The sequence below is a fragment of the Bos grunniens genome, chromosome 8, assembly GCF_055505025.1.
Source record: "Bos grunniens cultivar Pamir isolate PY7600 chromosome 8, Bosgru_T2T1.0, whole genome shotgun sequence".
Lineage (NCBI taxonomy): Eukaryota > Metazoa > Chordata > Mammalia > Artiodactyla > Bovidae > Bos > Bos grunniens.
This window is the reverse complement of record NC_141172.1, coordinates 88274586-88297373: the sequence shown is the minus strand read 5'-3', so window position 1 is coordinate 88297373 and position 22788 is coordinate 88274586. Positions and strand designations below refer to the sequence as shown.

General features: G+C 49.4%; 1 protein-coding gene across 4 annotated transcripts in view; it reads right to left on the bottom strand.

The window, feature by feature from the left end:
- Positions 1-19500, bottom strand: part of SEMA4D (semaphorin 4D) — a 113029-nt gene extending 93529 nt beyond the window's left edge. Inside the window, exon 1 of one of the 4 annotated variants that reach the window (XM_086414474.1) lies at positions 19198-19500. The gene's annotated coding sequence lies outside the window, so the exon portion shown is untranslated. The remainder of the gene's footprint in view (positions 1-19197) is intronic. The other 3 variants (XM_086414479.1, XM_086414475.1, XM_086414482.1) reach the window with 3 other exon arrangements.
- Between the last annotated feature and the right edge of the window lie 3288 nt (positions 19501-22788).

Genomic DNA, 22788 nt, shown 5'->3' with positions numbered 1-22788 from the left:
ACAGACTACAGAGACACCTAAATTTCCACCACGGGGTGAGGGACACAGGCATACGACCCTCATAGACTTGTGCAAGGCTTCACAGTGCAGTGCGGAGCACACATGTCTAGTGCTAAGTGAAAAAAGCAAGTTGCAAAACCTTCTACGGTGTGAACACATCCTTGGGAAACCACCATCTACATATATGTCCTATGTATGTGTACACGTGTGTACATGCATGTGTGTGTGTGTGTGTGTGTGTGTGTGCTTGTGCGCAAAAGGCACAGAGAACACGTACCTTGGGCAAGAGGAGGTAGCTTATAATCTTTGTTTTCTTTCTTCATTTTCAAAACAATAGAAATGCCATTAAAATAAAGGAAAAGTTAGTCAGCATATCTGACTTCCTGTGCACACTAAAGATTCAATGTATTTTTGTAGAAAAGCTACTTAAAAGAAAGGTCCCACTAGCAGAGATAAAAACTCACATAAAAAGATAGAAGGCCCTTTCCTGTTTCCCTTCTGAGTCAATGCAAAATTATTTAACAAAGCAGTGAGTTTCCACCGCACTCTCATTTTGATAACTTCCCACAAAGTTAGAAAGTGGCGGCGGTTTCCATTTTCCTGCTGATAAAGCCTCGATGAACTATATCCTGGAGAAGGTGAATGCCTGCCAGCCCTAGCCCACACCCTTCTCCCTGCCGCTGGCCACGAAGCCAGTCCCCGCCCCACCAGGGCCACCCGCCTCCTCCCAGCCCCACACGGTTCTCTTGCCTTCTCTTGCCTTCTCGCTACAGTAGGCGACAAAGAATGTTCACTCAGAGCTTGAGAAGTGATGTTATTTGGAAAAAGGGACTTTGCAGATGTCATTCAGATCACAGAGTTAAGATGCCATCATCCCAGGTCACCTGGATGGGCCCTAAATCCACTAACAAAGGTCCTTGTGAGAGCACCATGGAGGCAAGACACAAGAAAGAAGGCCACGTGAAGACGGAGGCAGGTCCTGGAGGGATGTGGCCACAAGCCAAGGGACACCTGGAGCCAAGAGAAGCTGGAAGAGGCAGGAAGGGTCCTATCCTAGAGCATTCAGGAGGAGCATGGGCCTGCCAAAATCTTGATTTTGGACTCCTGGTCTCCAGAACTGGGCAAGGATAAATTTCTGTTGTCTAAGCCACTCATTTGCGAAGTTTTCTTATGGTGACCCTAGGAAACATGCTTGTACATCATGATTTGATGAGATGTAAGCATGTTTCCTTCATGGTCAGCTAAGGAGAAGACAGAAGGCCTCCCGGCTACAGAGACAATGAAAAGTGTAGGATGAAAACTCAAGTAATTACTGCTATTGCACCTGTTATGATTCACACCCCACCTCCCACCCAGCACCTGTGTCCAGAACTTCTCCCACTTCACCCCAAGGCCCACCCACTCTCTGGGGGAGCCACTGCTGCATGTAACAAACCACCCTGGACTTGGTGGCCCAAGATAGTCCCCACGCTTACAGTCCTTGGGCCAGGAGTCCCGACGGGCCCCAGCAGGACACTTAGCCCAAAGTCTGAGGCCCCTTCTGGGGTCCTGATACCAAGGGCTGAGATCATGTAAAGGCCACTCCCCTCCCAAGTCAGGGCCTGGCGAGGAGGGAGCAGAGGCTGTCCACTGCAGGCCCAGTGCTACATGACCTTGCGGGGCTTGGGCTTCCTCACAGCATGAGGGCCATCAGCCCCTTACTTAGCATCTCAGGGCTCCAAGATCCAAGCAGTCACAAGGGAGGCCAGACACCACGGCATCTCAGTGACAGCAGTGTCAATGTATTACAGCTACATGCTTTGTTTAAACTGCCACAGCTTTTCTCTCCACTCAGGTTTGGCTATTTCCTGCTGTCCCTGAGTTTCAGCTCAGAGTTCCTGACTTAGACCCCCTCAAGCCCATCCTTGCTGGTCAACACCCACCCCCAACTTTCCCTTCCTGGTGGCACACATCCCTGGTCACTGCAGTTCAGCTGGAGGCACCACACGCCATGGGCTCTCCCTCTACATCCCCATGCCCTGCTGCACACATGGTGCCCGGGACATGCCAGGCATGTCCCCTGCTCACTGAAGGCGTGAACAGCAGCACGGCTGAGTGACAGGGTACAGTGCAGCGGGACAGAACTGCGGAGCAGAGAAGAGCCACCACATTTTCATGACCAGGGAGTTTTCCACCAGGCCTTGCTGGGCCCGCCAGATCGGGGGAAGCAGAGGGTAGCAAGGAGCAGGGTGCAGCTGGAGAGACCCCAAGGGGCTAGATGGCAGCAGGGGTGGAGAAGGAGGCCCAAAGCCCTTCCCAGGGTGGAGGGTATAGCTCCTGGTGGAGCAAGCTGGAGCCAGGGGTGCCAGCAAGCTAAGTCTGAGACCCCAATTCCAGGAGCCTTGTTACAGATGGAGGCAAGCTGCCCTGGGAAGTGGAACTACAGATAATCGAGGACTCCTGGTGTCCTCAATGGAGAATAAAGGGACAAGAATGTTTACAAACCACATTCATAATGGCCCAAGCCAGAAACCAAGCCAACAGCACAGCGAGTGCATGAACTGTGGTGCGCGCCCCAGATGGATGCTGGAGAGCTGGGATGAGGAAAGAGCCCCGGGCGTGCAGCGGGGCCCGAGGCCACTCACAGGAGCTGAGGGACATCCACGCGTGCACTGCAGGATCCAGTGTATGCAAGTCGAACCCAGCCAGAACGCACCTCCGCTGCGCTCAGTGGGGACAGCATCCTTGGGGTGGAGTGCCAGAGGGACCTGCTAGTGCTCCGGGAGCCTCAGAGTCAGGCTACACTGGTGAGCAAAGCAAGGTCACACGCACATTACTGTAAAAGTGCAAACGCCTCACCAGAGAAGGAGGAAGGAAATGGGAAGATGAAAATAGAGAAGCAAGGGCAGGCTGGACCTTCTGCTGCTGCCGTTTTGTGGGAATCTTCCCTTGCATTTCAAGATGGGAAAAGAAAAGCGGCCACACTGAACTGGGTGAGGGGACCCACTGCTGAGCAGCCAGTGGTGAGTGGCCATGGAAGAGGTCAGCCTGAAGTCAGGTGGCCTTTGCTGGGGGACCCGACCCCAACAAGCTGGCCCTGGCCCCAGCATTCAGAGGATGCACGCCCTGGTCCATCGGCTACTGCTGTTGGGGCCACTCTCCTGGAGAGAAGATGCCTCAGGACACCAGGTTTGGCCCAGGAACACACAAGGGCACTTGGCCGGGCAGAAAATGACTGACCCCACAGCCCTAAGAGCACGTTTCCTTCAACAGACCCATCCCCCTTCAGCTCTGAGCAAACAGGCATGGCACAAAGAGCAAAGAGAAGCACAGGCCAGGCTGGGACAAGCTCCGGCTGCTCTGGGAAGTGCCCAGCCGTTCTCAGCTGGCGCAGCTAACAGCCGCTGCCAAGCTCGTGGAGATCACTCTGGGTAACAGAAGCCACACCGCTGCTCCCTGTGCTCCCGGCCAGCAGGTTGGAGAGACCGGCACCTGGCATGGCTAATGAAAGGAGCTGTGCTTGGGGAAAGTTTTTCCGTCTTTAGGGACCGCAACATAAATGCTAGAAAAGGCCTGAAAATAGTCCTGACACAAAACATCTTAGCAGAAGTCTGGGCCTTCGGAAAGAGCTGGTATGTGCACACGCTGCGTCCTCTCCCGGGAAGAGAGGAGACTGTGTGCGTGTTCTGGGTCTCACTTGTTTTCGAAGCGGAGTCTGCCCTTTCCACTCACTATAAGTGGTGTTCTCTTCCCAGGATGCAAAGTCTGTGCCCACCAGCTCAGGAGGCCACAGAGCCATCACTGCAGACCCGTGGGGACCTGTGTCTCTCAGGCCTGCTCTCCAGGCCCCTCAGCATCTACTTTAACAATCGTGTTCCCATCCCCTCCCGGGTTGCCAGGGAAAACCAAGCCTCGCTCCGTTGGTGGTCCTGTCCACTCAGCGGGAGAGCATATAAACATAAGGCAGGGGGGCCGTGCTTCCAGGGAGGCCCAAGGGAGCCCACATTTGAAACCCAAGCTAGTCCCTCAGGTTTCAAAGACCCGCCAGTGATCCACTTCCGAGGCTCAGGGGCTCTGCTTTGACCCAGTTTCCTGGCTCCCGCCTCCCCCTGCCATGTGTGGCCTTTGAGCATGCATTCCTCAGGCGACTGGGGATGGGCAGCTGGGAGGGGGCGCCCCTCTGCTCCAGGCTCCAACCTGTGCTCAGCGCCAGACTTAGAGAAACCAAAGAAGAGGTCACCGCAGCCAGTAGTTGATGCGGGAAATAAAACGACAATACAAAGTCCTCACACATTTGCTTAACGCCAAAAGTTTAAAATGTCCATGCAGTCACACAGAAGGCCAGACGACCAAATGGGGTTCAGTATTTTTCAATCTGGGGGGTGCAAACACAGTTTTTAACAAGATGCAATTGAACAAAATATCAGAGAGTATCCTATGTGGTTAGGGGTGAGTGCTCTCCTGAGAAACTTTTTTTAAGTACGGGTGTGTGTATCTATACACAAATGTGTGTGCATGCATATGTACACACATATAAGCAAGTTCACTGCCTTACAGAATAAATGCATGTCTTACTGTGAGCTGCCCTCAGGGTCTGAAAGCAGCCATTAAGTTTTAATATTCTAATAAAATGTTTTCAGCAACATTAGATAAGTACTGAAACCTCTCTGAAGCTTGGTTTTAAATATGACACTGAAATCTATCAGCATCCCAGTTCAAAGATAACCAAGAAGGGATATTTCACTTGTCACCTCATTTTATAATACCACAGCTCCCAGATGCTGCTGACCCCACTCATGAACGGTCAGGCCTTCCTGAGGCCACACACACACACACACGACACAAGCCTGACTCTCAGTCAAACCCAGGCCGTCCATCAGAGCAGGCTCTTGCTGGAGCCAGGCATGGAGGAGGGCAGTGGGCCCACCCCTGGCGCAGGGCTCATGGCGGCCACACACTCTCACTCAAGCATCTCCTCTCACTCTGTCTGGACAGGCCAGCGTATGTTTCCCATTTAAAAGCACAACAGAAAGAACTCCCACCCGCTTTTTAAACAAGGCAGGTATAACAGGTCTATGAAAAGTGTGTCAGACTCTCAAGGCATATGACGTGTGTGTGTGCGCGTGTGATCTACAGTTGTGTTTTTTCCATTTTTCCTCTATTGCTGCAGAAAACTGGAGTCATGCAGACAAGCACCAAGGAGAAAACAAAAACCACAACGTCAACGAACTACATGACCCTCCCTTCTGGACAGTCTGCCTAATGCTTCCTAGACAAATTATGGGTCCTCACTGTATGCCCTGGTTTAGGAATAGTTCCTAGTACTTGATGTGATACATCATCATATTTTATACTATTATTTTTAGAGGTTGGCTAGCCTAACTGTATCTCCTCATCTCTGACCATCTGTCAGTGGCTTTCAGCTGGTATCTGGGTTTTCTGTTTATCAACACCTGACACCCTTTCTAATAAATGCTTCTTCACAACCATGATTCCTCAGCATAAATTTCCAGACAATGAACTGAAATGGCCGAGGGTACAGGTATCCTTAAAATTTTTTAAATACCTCGACCAGTGGCTACCCCTCAATGTGCGCATCAGATGCTGTATCTGGCAAGCACCCCTCCCTGCAGGCTTCAAGCCACAGCCCCCGTGTTCACATCCTGGGTCCACCACTCCTTGGTTGCTCCGTTTTCAACATCCTCACCTGGAAAAGACAGAAGGACTCTCCCAGCCTGATAGGGCTGTGGTTAGAATTCCACGAGACAGGCATAGTAGGCTGGTGGCAGGTCCCTGACAATGAGATCACCATGAATATCGCTATGTCACTCTTTCCCATAATGGCCTCCCTGTCTTCATCCTCATCTTTCTGATTCATAAATCAGGTGTCAGAGTCAGCGCTCACTGTGATTCTGCTCACATCAGTTACTGCTCAAACCCCTGCAAAATTAGGCAGAGTGAAAGAAGCTGGACCCAGAGGCTGTACGTTGTGTGACTCCACTTATACATCATCCTGGAAAAGCCTTAAAGGATGGAAAACAGATTCGTGGGTGCTGGGAATGGGCGGGGTGGGGAAGGATCTGACTCTGGAAGGACACAAGGAAATCTATGGAGTTACATGATTTTCTGTATCTTGATCTGGTGATTGTTACATGACTATGTTTCAAAACTCATAGAACAGGACATGAAAATGGGTGCATTTTGCTGAACGCAAATTGTCGCTGTTGTTCAGTCTCTCAGTAGTGTCCAATTCTTTGCAATAATGCGGAGTGCAGCACTCCAGGCTTCCCTGTCCTTCACCATCTCCTAGAGTTTGTTCAAACTCATGTCCATTGAGTCAGGGATCCTATCCAACCATCTCATCCTCTGTCATCCCCTTCTCCTCCTGCCCTCAATCTTTCCCTGCATCAAAGTCTTTTCCTGTTCTCATCAGGTGGCCAAGGTATTGGAGCTTCAGCATCAGTCCTTCCAATGAATATTCAGGGTTGATTCCCTTAAGGATTGAATGCAAATTATCCCTCAGTAAATCTCACTTTAAAACAAACAACAACCCTGCAGAGAAGGAAGTCTATGCTATGTGGCCTGGAATTCCTTGTCTCTTGGCCAGCTGCTTTCCTTCCTATTTTTCACTGGCTCCAAAATCTGTCATGTACAGAACGCCCTCCATACCTGCAGGTCCACCCAGGGTCCACACCAAACTCAAAGCCCCATCAAGGCCACTGGCCTGGTGTTCTCCATACAGACCCTGTGTTCAGACAAGGGCCCTGTATCCTTCTCCACTCTTTCAGATCCTCCTTCTCTTCCTTCTGGGAGACCTGCCCAGACCACCAGTAAGTAAAGCTTATCCCTCCTTCCTCTGCGTCAAAGGCTCTCAATTCTGGCTGCACAAGAATTACCTGAACAGCTGTCAAAACCACACATCCACACCCTCCCTCCCATCCCAGGAGATTCTGTTGTAACTGGGCGGGTGTGGAGACAGACACGGGGGTTTTGTTCTGCTTCATTTTTTCAAGAATCCCAGGCTCAGAAATGAAAGAGGGAAAACCATGCAAATCCCAAGGCATTAAAATGATAATAGGGGAATATTATAAACAACCTCATGCCAACAACTTTGACAACTTAAGTGAAATGGGCAGATTCCTTGAAACATACAGATCACCAGGACTGACTCAAGAAGAAACAGAAAGTCTTCATAGCTCTGTGTCAATGAACCGAATTCATAAAGGAAATCCAGGACAGCTTAACTAATAAATCCCGTTAAATGTTTAAGGAAGAAACAATGCCAGTCCTACACAAACTCTCAATAATAAATGAAGAAGAAACACTTCCCAAATTATTGTGTGGGGCCAACATTACCCTGATACAGAAACCAGACAGAAGGATTACAAGAAAAGATTACAATATCTCTCATCAATATAGTTCTAAATATTCTTAACAAAATTGTAGCAAATTGAATCTAGCAATACCAAAAAAAGATAATAATATCATGACCAACTGGGGTTTGTGCCAGGGATGAAATATTGTCTAACATTCAAAAATTAACTACTGTAATTTACCATATTTATCAAAAAAAGAGGAAAAACCATATGATCATCTCAACAGATACAGAAAAAGCATATAACAAAACTGAACATCCAGTAATGATAAAAACTCTATGCAAACTAGAAAATTCCCTCAACCTCCAAAAATGCATTTACATAAAATCTTCACCTAACATCATATTCAATGAAAAGATATTAAGTTCCTTCTTCCTAAGATTGGGAACAGGTGAGTGTCCATCGTCACCATTTCTGTTAAACACTGCACTGAACATCCTAGACAATGGAATAAAGGAAGAAAAAGAAATAAAAAGCATTTAAACTGAAAAGACAGAAGTAAAATGGTTCCTATTTATAACTGTCAGGATTATCTTTGTGTAAAAATCTTAAAGGACTACAAAAAAGCTACTGAAACAAATAAGTGAATTTAGAAAGGTCACAAGATAAATAAACAATATAAAAATCAACAGAATTTCTATACAGTAACAGTTCAGTTCAGTTGAGTCACTCAGTCATGCATGACTCTGCAACTCCTTGAACTGCAGCATGCCAGGCTTCCCTGTCTATCACCAACTCCGGGAACTTACTCAAACTCATGTCCATCGAGTCGCTGGTGCCATTCAACCATACGATATTCCAACAGTAGAAATAAACAATTGGAAAATTAAAAATTTAAAACCCAATTGTAACATTTAAAATCACAAAATACTCACGAATAAATGTGATAAAACTCATACAAGACCTACACTGACTACTACAAATCACTGCTAAGAGAAATGAAGGAAAGTGAATACAGATGGAAAGACAGTCCATGATCACTGGCTGGGACTCAATATTGTTAAAATAACAATATTCCTCAAGTTGATCTAAGGAGTTAATGCAATCCCACTCAAAATTGAAGCAGGCGTTTTTGTAGAAACTGGCAAGCCGATTTTAAACTTATATGGAAATGTAAAGGATCTAGACTAGATAACACAGTTTTGAAAATGAAGCACAACTGGAAGGTTCACTACCTGACTTCAAGAATTACTGTAAAACAACAGTCATGAAGATGGGCTAGTTTCTAGGCCAGTGGTGAATAAGCCAAAATGGACTAGAACTGAGTCCTGAAACAGAGCCACACAGATTCTCAATTACTCTTCAAATGTGCGGGAACAACTGGGTATATGCACTCAAAACAATGAACCTCAATCCTAAACTCTTTCCAGTTAAAAGGTAACTCAAAATAGATAGCAGATAAAAGCTAAGACCATAATGCCTTCAGAAGAAAACACAGGAGAAAATCTTTAGATGATGGGTGAGACAAAGTTTCTTAAACAGGACACAAAAAGCACAAACCACTAGCTAAAGACAGTTGATATAAATGGACTTAAAACTAAAAATGTCTGCCCTTTGTGTGATATCATTAATCAAATAAAAAGGTAAGCCACAGAGAAAACCATATTTGCAATACAAATATCTATCAAACTGAATCCAGAACACGTAAAGAACTCTTAAAAACTCAAATATAAGAGATAAATAGCCCAACTAAAAAGTCAGCAGAAGATTTTAACAAAACCTAAAAGAGCTAATAAATACAGGAAAAGATACTCAACCTAGAACATCTATGGTAGAGCACAACTCCCACCAGAGTAACTAAATTTAAAAAGACTGATGACAGCAAGTGTTGGCAAGGATGTGAAATAACTGCTCCCACGTTAGCAGTAGGGATGTAAAATGATACAACCACTTTGGAAAACAGTTTGCCAGTTTCTTATAAAGTTAAAGATACACTTACCACACAGCCTCACAATTCTACTGGTTCAGTAGTTACTCAAGAGAAATGAAAATGCATGTCCACTCTCAGATGTGCATACAAACGAATACAGCATTTTTTATATCCCCTTTTTTTATAGCCGTAAAATACATATAAGATAAAATTTACCATTTAAACCATTTTAAAGGATACGCAACCATCACCACTCTCTAGTTCCAAATCATTTTCATCACCTCCAAAGGAAACCCCATACATATTAAGCAGTCACTCCCATTCTCCCCTTCCCCAGGCCCTGGCAAGCACCAGCCTGCTTTGTTTTGTCTCAATAGATCTGCCTATTCCAGACATTTCGTATAAATGGAATCATACAATGCACTTTTGTGTCTGACTATTTTTACTTAGTAAAATGTTTTTAAGGGTCATCCATGTTGTAGCACATGTCAGTACTTCATTTCTTTAATGGCTAAGTAATATTCCATTGCCTGGATGGACCACATTTATTTATTCATTCATCCACTGACAGGCATTTGAGTTGTTTCCCAAACTGTGAGTTAGCACTGCTATGAACAATTGTGTACAAGTTTTCATTGGAACATCTATCTTCAATTCTTTTGTGTATTTACCCATGAGTAGGACTGCTGGGTCACATGACATTTCTGTGTTTAACTTTTGGAAGAATCCCTAAATTATTTTCCAAGTTGCTGCACCATTTTACATTCTCAAAGTAACGTGTGAAACTTACACCTTTTCCATATGCTCACCAACACTTGCTATTTTCCTTTTTTTTTTTTTAAATAAAAGTCATTCTTCTAAATAAAAGAGGGAAATAGTATCTCACTGCGGTTTGGTCTTGCACTTCCCTCGTGACTAATGATGTTGAGCATCTTTTCATGTGCTTGTTTCTCATCTGTCTGTCTTCTCTGGAGATATTTTTGTTTGTGTTTTAACTGGTTGTTCTTTTGTGTTGCGCTGTAGCTTGCGGCACTTTTATTCATAATAATCTTGAACAGGAAGCAATCCAAACATCCACCAGCAGGTGAATAAATCAATAAATCATGGCACACCCACGTGATACAACAGGATTCAGCAATAAAAGACGGAAAGTACAACACACAGCAAAACCCAAGAATCTCAGAGATGCGCCAAGGGAAAGAAGTAAGAAATCTACAATACATGCTTCCGTTCTGAAATGCTTAAAGAAACCAATCTTCTAATAGTCTAATCTCGACAGATCAGTGATTGCCTGGGTGGAGGGTTGAGTGCAAAGAGGCAACAGGGAGTTTGGGGAGAGTTCATAGGCTACACAATCTCTGTTGCAACTGCTCGACTGCTACAGCAGCCGGACAGCAGCCAGGGACGGTAGGTGCATGAACTCGTGAGGTGCACCCTCACTTGCAGAGATCATCCACTGTCGGCCTCCATCACATCACGGTAGCAGCTGCATAACTGGATACCTTTGTCAATACTCACCAAACAGTGCCTTTAATTGTATGTAATTATACCTCAGTAAAACTGGTTAAAGAAACATTGGTTCTACAGGTGAACATCCCAAGTCTAATGTGCATCCAGAGTGGGCCCACTGGCCCTGCCTCTCCCCTCCTGTCTGCCCTCCAGGATGCAGTACCCGCAAAGGCAAGCCCTGCTTGGCCCAAGCTTGGAAGTGAAAGTGAAAGTCACTCAGTTAAGTCTGACTCTTTGCAAACCCATTGTCTGTCCATGGGATTCTTCAGGCAAGAATACTGGAATGGTTTGCCATTCCCTTCTCCAGGGAATCTTTCCCACCCAGGGGCTGAATCTGGGTCTCCTGCATTGCAGGCAGATTCTTTACTATCTAAGCTACAAGGGAAGCCTGCATAACTGTATACGTTTGTCAAAATTCACTGAACAGTAACCTTTTATTGTATGTAAATTATACCTCAATAAAACTGGTTAACGGAACTGTTTCTACAGGCAAGCACCCTAAGTCTAAAGGGCATCCAGAGAGAAGCTCTTCTGTCTGCCCCTCAGGGTACACCTCCCAACCACAGGCTGTGCTTAGCCCAACCTTGGAAGTCAAAGTGTTGGTCACTCAGTCATGTCCAACTCTGTGTGACCCCACTGACAGTAGCCCACCAGCCTACCCTGTCCATGGAATTCTTCAGGCAAGCATACTGGAGTGGGTTGCAATTCCCTTCTCCAAGGGATCTTTCTGAACCAGAGACCGAACCTGGGTCTCCTGCCTTGCAGGCAGATTCTTTACCACAGAGCTTCTGGTTCAGGGGTCCTGGGGGTGGAGGTAAAAACCTGCACCTGCAGCAGGGTCTGGAAATACAATGCTGCTGGCACAGGGACCACGCCTGGAGACAGGCTCTCTCCCTCACTCACGTGGCGCTCAGTGGATGCGGAATCAGGGCGGTGTTAATCCATCACACGCAGGCCCTCGCTAGTGACCGGGCCCTGTGTGTAGGGATGCCAGGCCAACATAAGAGGGAAATGCTCACATCCTGGCTGCAAGGACACGGCCCCACTTTCAGCCTCAGTTTCTGCCCAGGCTCATCAGGTCAGCAGACCAGGCCTCCTTCACCCTCCTCCTGTCACTCAGATGTCCTCTCAGCCAGAAGGGCATCCACTCCTGCCAGGGAGCCTGGCAAACTCAGCTCTCCAGACTTCCTATGCTCAGCACCCAAGAGGGCTTCATCAGCCCCTGGGCACCCACCGCCATGCTCAGAGGTTCCGCTGTCACAAGCTTCCATAACCATTTTCTGCCATCTTGACCCCTTCTGAGGACCCCAGGGCCAATCAGAGAAGTGGGGTACCTAAGAGGCTGATGACAGTTTGCTTGCGGGGGAACAGTGGCCACTCGTCTGTCCCCCTCCGTCTCCCTCATTGGAGGACATGGGCAAGGCCCCCACCCTACTTCCTTCACTCTTCCCCCTACTCCATCTTTCCCATCAGGACCAAAACCTGAAACACAACCCCTTATGCCCATCAGCAACTCCCGCATCTTTCAGCCCCCTTTCCCAGAAAAATTCTCGAAAAAACTACCAACTCCTGATGTCCTGAGCTCCACTTGCCACCTTGTCTTGGCCCAACACTCCCACCCCTCTTGTCAGGACACTGACAACCTCCATGTTTCTAAGGTCAATTCTCCAAGGATAATTCTCATTCCTCATCTAGCTAGCTCCCTCGGCCAGACAGCCCATTCTCTCCATGCACACTCTTCCAGTGGCCCTGGATGCCCCAGACCCCTCTGGCTTTCTCCTGCCCTGATGACATTCCTTCTTGGTTCCTTGACCTTGGACCTCTCCTCTCCTCCTCTGCCATCTTGTGCCGACTCAGCTTTAAAAATATCACCTTTGTGCTGGCAACAGCCAGACCCATATCGGACCCAGGCCACTCCCTCCAACTCCACCCTTGCTTGCCCAACAAGCCCCTTACCACCTCCACGTGGACAGCAGTGGAGGTCATAGGTACCACCCTCCCAAATCCCCCAAAGCTGCTCTGCCCATTGAGACCCCATTTCAGAGTGACGCCCACTCCATCCCTCGGGCTGCCTGAGCCAAGAATCTCAGGGTCACCTTGGACTCCTCTATTGAGCCAATCATCCCAATGGCTCCATCTTCACAACACACCAGAATCCAGCCAGACCCACCACCTGCACAGGCCTGCTCCTCTGCTCCAGCCACACCTGCCCTCTGGCCTTGCTAAAGCATGCCAGGACATCCCCCTGGTCACTCCTCACCTCTTCCATCAGCCCACCAGCCACCTGGTTTTGAATCTCAAACATTCTCAAACTGTGAGCACCTGGACCCCACACTGGCTTTCTCCATGGCACTATGGCCCCAATGCGTTACATTCGGATTTACTTCCTCTCCTTAGCCTTCCAGCACCCACTACTTGACCATAAGTGCCAAGCTGGCAGGGCCTTCTATCTCTTGGTTTCTTGCTGTAATTGGAGCTCAGTAAACATTTGCTGGACGGAGTGGTGGGACTTCATGAAGTGGAGGTGAAAGGGGCCTTGCTAAGTTGCTTCAGTAGTGTCCAGCTCTGTGTGACCCTATGGACTACAGCCTGCCAGGCTCTTCTGTTCATGGGATTCTCCAGGCAAGAATATGCCACGCCCTCCTCCAGGGGATCTTCCCAACCCAGGGATCGAACCTGCATCTCTTATGTCTCCTGCATTGGCAGGTGAGTTCTTTACCACATGCACCACCTGAGTACCTAATTTCTTTGCCTCAAAAAAGATGAATGATGGGACCTCACCTACAAAGGATACAGACCTCCTGGGTGCCCCAAATGCCCAGACGGCACAGCTCTATTCAGACAGGATCCCTAAGGCCTCTGGAAAGGACTGAGATGCAGAGAACACATCTGATCTCAATGGAAAAATGAGCCATGCGCCTACAGTCTGTTCTGATAGCAGGCAGCTCATGGCCATGCAGACGAGACCCCAGGCTCAGAGCACAGCCGCCCCACAAACATGGAAAATACTAGTAAACAACAACAACAACAACAAACAAAACTCCCAAACACACGGTGAGAACAAAGTGGGGTCCAGCTGAGGCCCTTATTCAGAGTAGGCCTCCGGGAACGTAGTGTCCTTGCAAACAGAATCAAAAACATGCTTCAGAGCCAAACAACACCCAGATGCTAGATCAAAGCCAATTACATTCTGGTACTTAAGCAACTCAAATTTCTTGTAATAGGACAGGAAAATGGAGGGGGCGGGAAGCCCTGAGGATTCCAGGCAACTTGTACTTTTTTACTCCGTGGACTTAGCATTTTTATGGGTTTTGTTGTTGCTGCTGCTGTAGAGGAAAGTTACTTAACATATTCTCTACTAAATGAGAAAACAGCAACTGCTGACGATGAGTGGAACAGCCCCACAGTGGCAGGTCACCCAACTAGCAGTGGGAATCCACCCAAGAAGGCTCTGGACTGTCACTGCTTTTGTTGCTGGGTCAAGTCCCATGGAACGAAATGTGCTTCCCCACTTAGACCAGGACCATGGTGGGTCTGAGCTAAGGGTCTTCCCCATCGCATGGCGCAGGCCCAGCATGGTACCTCAGCTTACTGCCCAAATTGAGGAACGGCATTCCTATTAAATTTTCAGGGTCTGAGTCTCGTCCCCCCTATTGCTGAGGTCAGGGTACTGGTGTCTCTTTTTCAGGGCCCACAGAGCACAGGCTCAGAGCAAAAATGGCTGTGGACTCACTGCCTGCCTCACTGAAGCCACATCATGTTATTATGTTGTGTAGGAACACGAATTCCTACAAGTCAAATCCATTTCGAATAAATTTAGATTTAGAAACTTAATGTTTAGAACAGGGACTTCCATGGTGGTCCGGGGACTAAGACTCTGAACTCCCAATGCAGGTGGGGCCTGGGTATGATCCCCAGTCAGGGAACTAGATTCCACATGCCAAAACTAAAGAACCTGCATGCCACAAAAGACTGAAGATCCCAAGTACCACAACTAAGGGCCCGTGCAGCTAAATAAATAAATATTGCAAAACACCCAGGTTATTCTATTCCCTAAGGGCTTCCCTGGTGGCTCAGATGGTAAAGGATCCACCTGCGATGCAGGATACCTGGGTTCAATCCCTGGGTTGGGAAGATCCCCTGAAGGAGGGCATGGCAACCCACTTCAGTATTCTTGCCTGGAGAATCCTCATGGACAGAGGGGCCTGGTGGGCTACAGGCCATGGGGTCGCAAAGAATCGGACACGACTGAGCAACTAAGCACATTCCCTAATGGAAATCCCTTCTTACAAATACATTTTATCATTACAAAAACAATCCCTCTGTAAAAGAAACAAACCACATGGAAATAGGTGAGGGGATAAAAGGCTAGATTCCCCTTCCTCCTTCCTGCCACCCCCTTCTCAACCCTCTGCCAACACCCAAGCACACACAACTCACATGCACAAATATATCCTTCCCTCCCATCCCGGTCACCAGCTGGACAGCCACTCTTGCTCGGAGCTGTGTCCCTAGAGTCCGGAGCAGCACCTGCCCTCCTCGTCCACCTCGGGTGCTCTGTCATCGTCCGTTTGACACACAGAGTCTGTCATTCCAGACGCTTCTATACTTTATTACCTATACATGTGTAAATGGGATCACTCTATACAGTCCACACTAAGGAGCAATGTTTTCACTTAACTCATCAGCACTTCTTTTATTTATTTTTTAAAATTTTATTTTATTTTTAAACTTTACAATATTGCATTAGTTTTGCCAAATATCGAAATGAATCCGCCACAGGTATACCCGCGTTCCCCATCCTGAGTAAACCTCAACTATTCCATGAAGTGAAGGATCCTATGGCATTTGAGAGGGGGAAATGGGATTCTTAGATCATTAACTATTTTATGATAAAGACTTTTAAAGATTAAAGACTGAAGAGACTAACAAACCCTCAGGTACCATCACCCAGAGCGAATAACCGTTCAACAATGGTCAGTGCTGCCCCCTCCATCACCCAACCCATCCCCCACCCACGCTAATCTGAAACAGCTCTCAAACATGGCTCTCACTTCCTCTGCAGATCACTCCAGCATCTACAGCTAAAGGGTAAAGACTGTGTGAACATAACCAAAATACTGTTGTTAAGGAATATAATTATCTTTTAAAATCATTGTTCACTCAACAAACGCCCAACTGTCTCTTTAAATACCATCATTTTTGAAAGGAATGTTTCTTGGCTCAAATGCTGGTTAACTGCATTTCGTTCAAAGCTGCAATCACGAGTAATACATAGAAGTGACCTGGGGAAGGGGTGAAGTCTCCACTTTCATAGAGAGCATCTGAGACTTTTAGACCAAATAAAGGACCCGGTCCTACTGGCGGATCACAGGGCATGCTGGAAGGCAGCTATGGGGGAATGACTCCTGGGCTGCTGTGATGCCTGGTCTAGGTACAATATCGCCAGGTAAAAGACCATGCACTCAGGAAGGGACAGGCAATTCAAAGAGAGCCACTCCAAGGAGTTGCGATGAGCCACTTTGCTTATCCCAAAGATCACCTTAATTGGTGCACTGAACAATGCCAGCCCAGCTCCAGGCACGGCCCACTCACGTGCTACCTCCACTTGACTGAATCAGCAGATACTTCCTCCTAATAAATCTCTTGGAGAAGGCAATGGCACCCCACTCCAGTACTCTTGCCTGGAAAATCCAATGGACGGAGGAGCCTGGCGGGCTGCAGTCCATGGGGTCGCTAAGAGTCGGACACGACTGAGCAACTTCACTTTCACTTTTCACTTTCATGCATTGGAGAAGGAAATGGCAACCCATTCCTGTGTTCTTGCCTGGAGAATCCCAGGGACGGGGGAGCCTGGTGGGCTGCCGTCTATGGGATCGCACAGAGTCAGACACGACTGAAGTGACTTAGCAGCAGCAGCAGCAATAAATCTGCACTTCTCTCCATCACCTTTGACAGCAGGCAGGCTGCAATGGCCACGGGCTGTGCTGAGTCTCCAGTGCAGAGAAGCCTGCCCGACCGGCCCACTCTCGGGTGACGCCCCGAGACATCCCTGAATGGTCAAGGGCCCCAGAGGCACAGGTGGAGCAGGGGAGACTGCACCTGCCGAGCCCCACAAAGGACAGCAGTCTTTCTCCCTGTAGCCACCCTCGACAGTCAGTTGATGGCAAATTCATTTGTGTATTTTCACATGGCCAGCTTCACCCCATGGCCACCCTGCAGGCCTGGATGGTTAACTTGGTCACTGTTGTCACTCCCAGAAGAGACTGGGATGGGGGGCCGGGGGCACAGGGATGCACCACCTGCCACATCACCTTCTCAGGAGTTCTTTTGAACAAATTGTTAGCATGAGGGGAAGGTCGCTGTGAATTAAGGAACACTTGGGAAGCCAATACACATATGCAGCAGCAGGGGCCTAACCCAGGCACACTGGGGACGCCTGGTGGTGGGAGGGGACACGGAGCCCAGTTGCCAATCCAGGAGCCCCAGGCTCACCACACAAGGGATCGGGAAGAGGCTCCTGGCCACACCCATCCCCCCCCACCAGAAACAGAACCCAGAGGGAGGGGTGGGAGGCCTTAAACTGTCCGTGCTCAGTGTGGGAGAAGCAGGCTCTCTTTGGAAGCACAGAGGACCAATGAAAAAACCATTGATCTCTGCAACACATTATTGATTTCGCTATGTGCTGGCACCAGCGGATGGTCCTTCCCCCCTCACTCAGAGCCAGCCATTAGCATGCGCTCCCAAGACTGGCCTAGACATCCCTGCCTGGTGAGGGGGGAGGGCGCTTGAGATGAAACCTGCCTTGGCTAACCCACAGGGACTGGATCACGAGTGGATGATGTCATTATGGTCATCTCCCTGCCCCCAGACCCACTGGACAGCTGTGCGGCGTGGCCCTGCACCCCACTCCTGAGCTGGGGTGGATGTACCATCTGCCAGGACCCCAAAGAAGGCTGTGAGAGCACCCCAGTTACCAGCAGAGGGATAACGCTGCATTTTCCAGCAATCATAGAGAGCCAGTACCTCTCGAATGCCAGCTCACGGTCCTATAACATGGCTCAAGAGTAGACCAGAGCTGGGTTGCCTCTCAGCATCAGCAATTTTTCTTTCTTTATTTGGTTTACTCGCTGTTCATAATACAAACTTTTTTTTTCTTTGCAATCTGAAGGTCTACACTCTTGGTGGGAAGAGTCTTTGTCCCCAGAAATACCCCAGTGAATCCCTTCACCATCCCCTCATCCCTGCAGGCTTTCCCCCTGGTAGGACTGGCTGCCTGGAGTACTCTGAGCAGGTCTGTTTTATTCTTCTTTATTCTTGCAGACGATGTGCACAGACACCAACGGTTCAAGTGACAATCGGGGCATTATCTCGGCCAGAATCCTGGCCCCAGCACTGACTGAGGCAGCCTGTTTCTGGGACACAGTAAACATTCCCAAAATACAGCGCCCAGGCAGCCAGAAGGCAGGCCCCAGGCCTGGGGCAGGTATGAGCTGACAGGCTACCGATGTCACTTCACCCTTGGAAAGGAAACTTCCGCTCGGTGGCGCCTAGTGGATCTGAATAGACTCAGAATGGGGGGGCCAGCCACTTGGCCACAGTTCCCAAGTCCTGGATGTGCTTAACATAAGTGGTGGTTTTCAAATCAAAAGCTGAACAACTTTGCATAGCATATGCGCTCCAGAAAGCGGCGACCCTTGCCCTAGACCACAGGCCTCGTTTTTGGTGAACTGCCCGCCTCCAGACGCCCACACACCCCCATCCCCAATACTAAATGAAATAAAACGAAGGGGACCACCACGATCCAACCCTCCTTTCCACTGTCTGCCCTGGCAAAACCCCAGTGGATTCAGCCTCCTGCAGTTCACCAGGCGGCTGCAACAGGTGCAGCCCTAAGCTAAGGCTGCTGATTCTCCTTGGCTATTCTAGAATCACGCAGCCAAAACCCAAAAGGAAGCCGAGGCCTGCAACACTCACTGCCAGGGCCCCGACCTGCCCCACCTGTCTGAGTGCGCTGCTCGGGGTCTAGCGCCCGGGGGCCGCGGCCCCGCCGACAGAAATAGAAGCCGCGGGGCCGGGCCAGGCCTGAATGGCCGGAGTGGGGCGGGGGCCGAGCCGACAGGAGCCGCGGGTCAGGCAGAACACACCGCCCCCGCCGCGGGCCAGGGTCAGCCGCGCGCCCCGAGCCCCAAGCGTCGCCGAGCCACCTGCGCGCCGGGGCAGGGAGGCAGCCGAGGAGGGGAGGGGTCCTGGGGGGTCCTGGGAGGGGACTCAAAGAGGGGTCTCGGGAGAAGTCAGGGAGCTCCGGGAAGGGGGCTCCGGGGAGGCCCCGGGGGTCCTGGGAGGAGTCAGGGGGCTTCGGGGCGGAGGCTCCGGGCGGGCTCGGGGGCCGAATCGGGGAGGGTCTCGCCGCCCCCGCGCACCTGCACCGCCCGCGCCCGCCCTCTACCCGCCAACCCTTACCTGGCGCGGCGTGTCCTGGCCGCGCGGCCCCGCGGTGCCGGGCCAGGCGAGCGCGGGCGCAGGAATGGCGGCGGCAGAGGCGGAGGCGACCGGCTCGGAGGCCCGGCGCGGAGGGGCGGCGCGGCCAGGCGACTCGGGGATGCTGCGGCGAGGGAGGGCGCGGAGGCCGGCGCGGGAGGGAGGGCGCGGGGCTGCGCGCAGGCCCCTCCTCCGCTCCCCTCCTCCCTTCCCGCCTCCTCTCGCTTCCCTTCCCCCTCTCTCCTGCCTCCTCCTCCTTGCCGCCCGGCTCCCCGCCCTACTTCTCATCCCCCACCCGCTCCGTCCCTCCCCTTTTCCCTCCCCTTTCTTCACCTTCCTGCACTCCTCCACTCCCTCCATCTCCACCCGCCCCTACCACCTTCCATCTCCACTCTTTCCCTCTGATATCTTCTCTCCCCACCTTCCACCTTTCCCCCTTAACCCCCAAGCCCCCAAAGGCTAACCTCTGCCCTGGCCAGGCCTCTGCTGGGTCCAACACACGTTCTGATGACATGCGCAGTTACCCCCTTCTCACCATCTGCTAATGAAGTATTGCCCCTTCTGGGAGCCTGACCTGACCTCACCCTCTCGAGCCTCCACCCTCCTCCAAATCTCCAAGGTTTTGCGAACTCCCAGGCTCTGATGCTGTTCTGCTGGGGACCTGACCTGCCCAATGGGTGGAAAAAGCATGTGGTCTCTGAGGACGCTTGCTCCTTTGCTTCTAAGCAAATCTAATTTGGATAAGAACATTTCAAACCAAGCCTTCTGCCACTTCCCCAGGGTGAGGTGGGTAGGTACCAATCCAGGTTTTGCTGCACCCCTTCTGTTTGCCCGCATGCCAACTGTTTGCTAAGTGTTCACCATCTGATCACTGCTGGTGACACACGTTTACACTAACCCACAGGTTTGAGAACTAGGTGCCCTCCGAAGACTGCTCCAAATCCTCTGGCCCTGGAGAAAGAAGTGACAGGCCTGAGAAGGTGGTTGATCTGGCCAGTAGGCCTGCTGAGGGATGCTGTCCAGAGAAAGGGATGCAGTTCCCAATGAACCAGCCAGGATTTCCTTGTGTGTAGTGTAGAAGTCAGGGCTTCCCTGGTGGCTCAGACGGTAAATCGTCTGCCTGCAATGTGGGAGATCCAGGTTTGATCCCTGGGTGGGAAAGATCCCTGGAGAAGGGAATGGCTACCCACTCCATATTCTTGCCTGGAGAATCCCATGGACAGAGGAGCCTGGCAGGCTATACTTCATGGGGTCGCAGAGAGTCAAACATGATTGAGCCACTAACTAACTGTAGATCCCAGGCTGCAGGAATCCTCCCAGCTCACCTGAGGTCACTTTCCTGATGCCCAGGAGCTGCTAGTAACCAGAGTGAGAGTTTTAAAATGAAGCCATTCCTAAATGATCAATAACGGGACTGAGAGCCTCAGTCTCTTTAGGGGCCTCCTCTCTTTCCATGCTGGGGCTGCCATAGGCAGACCTTAATGCAAGTGCATCAACACTGTGCCAGCAAAACTAAGATGGCAAAGCTAGTGCCAAGGGTGAAGGTAGGGGTGGGCAGGAGTTCACCCCCCTCCCTCTGTAGGTGGGAAACATGACCTGGCATCTGATAGGCTCCAGTTTGAGCCTTGGCTCTGATGTTTCCAGGTGACCTTGTGAGCCCTTTCCCACCCTCTCTAAGGGTTGCAGAGCATGGAAGAGAGACTCTCAGGTAAGACCCCCAGCACCACGTGCCCCACATTCATAGCTGGAGACTTTTATGAGAAAGACACAGGGGAGTTGTACCTTCCAAGCTCTCCTCCTGTGGAAGAAGTCTATGAATCTGTGTTCTTCCATCCTATTTGGATTAAAACCTGATGGGAAGATATGTTTTAACAGCATCCCAGACCCCAAGAAGGAACCCATTCTTAAGATGGATAAAAGCAAGTATTGCAAATACAAGGGCAGGGGGCTGTCTTGTGTTCTTTACTAGTCTGACCCATCTAGAATACAGTGTCCTTGCTTGGGATCTAAGGACAGCCACCAGCAGGCCATGGGAGGGCAGTTGACACGTGGGGAACCTTCAGTCTGGAAGATCAGTGTGCAGAGCACAAGACGGCAGAATCCAAATATTTGCAAAACTGTCCGGGAAGAAGGATTACCCTGTGGGGTTATGAAGGGCAGAACGAGGACAGATGGGTGGAAATTAGACTAGAGAGTCGATTTCCTCCCACTTGTGAATGCTTTCTGGCAGATCTGCCTGCCAGAGGAGCCAGCCACCCCTGGAGGACCATGTCCTACATGGCCAGTGTCTAGACAGGTTCTGGGGCCACTGCAGGAAATTGCTGGAGGGGGCCTACAGTAGGATGACCCCTGGAACCTTTTCCAGCCATTAGATCATTCCACGTTGTCTTTAATAAGGTCGCTGAACCCCTGTTTGCTTTGTCTGCAGAGTGGAGGGCGGCTCGGCAAAGAAACTGATCATATGCCTGACACAGAGTCAATGCTTCCAGCTTCAGCACCTTCAACAATCAATCATAAGCTTCTCCTAGTGTGTTTCCTCATTTGTATAAAGGAGATAAGGGAGGATCTGATGAGATGACAGCATTTTCCCACCACCCAGCACCCAGGAGGGACTCATCCGGGTCCACACAAAGTGACTCAGTTTGCCTTTTTATTTTTATCAATGTTTTATCTTCTATTATGAGACATTTCATCACTGCGAACAAAGCTACTGTAAGTAATGGAATTCCAGTTGAGCTATTTCAAATCCTAGAAGATGATGCTGTGACAGTGCTGTACTCAATACGTCAGCAAATTTGGAAAACTCATCAGTGACCACAGGACTGGAAAAGGTCTGTTTTCATTCCAGTCTCAAAGAAAGGCAATGCCAAAGAATATTCAAACTACCACACAATTGCACTCATTTCACACGCTAGCAAAGTAATGCTCAAAATTCTCCAATTTAGTCTTCAACAGTACGTGAACCGAGAACTTCCAGATGCTCAAGCTAGATTTAGAAAAAGGCAGAGGAACCAGAGATCAAATTGCCAACATCCATTGGATCATAGAAAAAAAGAGAGAATTCCAGAAAAACATCTACTTCTGCTTCATTGACTATGCTATAGCCTTTCACTGTGTGAATCACAGGAAATTGTGGAAAATTCTTCAAGAGATTGGAATACCAGACCACCTTACCTGCCTCCTGAGAAACGTGTATGCAGGTCAAGAAGCAAAAGTTAGAACCGGACATGGAGCAGCAGATTGGTTCCAAATTGGGAAAGGAGTATGTCAAGGTTGTATATTGTCACTTTGTTAATTTAACTTATATGCAGAGTACATCATATGAAATGCCAGACTGAATGAAGCACAAGCTGAAATCAAGATTGCCCAGAGAAATATCAATAACCTCAAATATGCAGATGTCACCACCCTTATGGAAGAAAGCAAAGAGGAACTAAAGAGCCTCTTGATGAAAGTGAAAGAGGAGAGTGAAAAACCTGGCTTAAAACTCAGCATTCAAAAAACTAAAATCATGGCATCCAATCCCATCACTTCATGGCAAATAGATGGGGAAACAATGGAAACAGTGACAGA